The 1,035-nt window shown below is 43.8% G+C and overlaps 1 pseudogene; it reads right to left on the bottom strand.

Annotated features, from left to right (window-relative positions):
- The window catches only part of LOC102498596 (ralBP1-associated Eps domain-containing protein 1 pseudogene), a 2,427-nt pseudogene extending 1,411 nt beyond the window's left edge, over positions 1 to 1,016 (bottom strand).
- Between the last annotated feature and the right edge of the window lie 19 nt (positions 1,017 to 1,035).

Here is a 1,035-nt window from a genome sequence, read left to right as displayed (position 1 = left end):
CTTGGCTGATCCCCAACATCTGCTGAGTCTTTCAAATCAATCAGTTTGGGCATTAAGCTTTCAGGGAGTTTTTCTGGTAAGTCATAGCCATTCTTCCTGGCAACCACCAGATGAAAAGCAGCACAAAACTCATCCAGTGTCAATGCACCATCTTTATCAAAATCTGAGAGTTCCCAAATATGAGAAAGTTCAAGAATAGGAAGTTTTGATTTTGTAAAAAACTCTTTAGCTGCAGATCCTGGAATAAATCAGTTCATATCGGGCTGAATGGTTTTAAACGGATTTACATAATACTGTCTTTGTTCATCTGTTATTTTCCAGGGATCATCATAACTACTGGATTGCCTACGGATTTCATTGGCAGTTGTAGCTGATGCTACAGTTCGTACTGTTGTCTGGTCCTGGACAGAAGCAGGATGCATGGTTAAAAGAGTACTGGTTGGTGGAGTATCTGCAAAACTGACCCAGTTTTCTTGAGGTGGAGGTGGAGAATGCCTTGACCACATTGCATCACCAGCTGAAGAACCTGATTGCGCTTCACCAAAGGGAGACCAAAATGGCCCAGGTCCTGCAAGGGGCCTCTCACTATTCCCTCCACTGGGATGGCGGGTATGCTTCCTCCACGCGTGTGGAGAAGTTGGTGGGGACTGTTGTGGTGAAACTACTGGAGAGGCAGGTTCCTGTGGATCTGCAGATGTATGAGGCTGAACTGTATCATGGCTTACGGATCCCTTTTTCACTTGGCCCCTCCCAGGTGGTGGAGGAATCACACCAGAATAAGATCCTTGATTTTCAGAATCTGAAGAATATGAGGCTGCATGGCGAGATTCCTATTCATTCTTTGAAGCAACAAATCTTGGCAGAGGAAGGTCTTTTACTGTATTGATACTTTCTCCTCTTAAAGGGAAACCAGACTGGGCAACAGCTACAAGTTTCAAAGCAATGTAGAACTGACTTCTTCCAAAATAACCAAGTCTTGTTGCGCCACAAAGCTCCATAATCTATAAAAGAACACAATGTTATCATTGAGACTTA

The sequence above is a fragment of the Tupaia chinensis genome, unplaced genomic scaffold (assembly GCF_000334495.1).
Source record: "Tupaia chinensis unplaced genomic scaffold, TupChi_1.0 Scaffold142037_1, whole genome shotgun sequence".
In the NCBI taxonomy this organism is placed as follows: Eukaryota; Metazoa; Chordata; class Mammalia; order Scandentia; family Tupaiidae; genus Tupaia; species Tupaia belangeri.
This window is presented reverse-complemented; position numbering and strand designations above follow the sequence as displayed.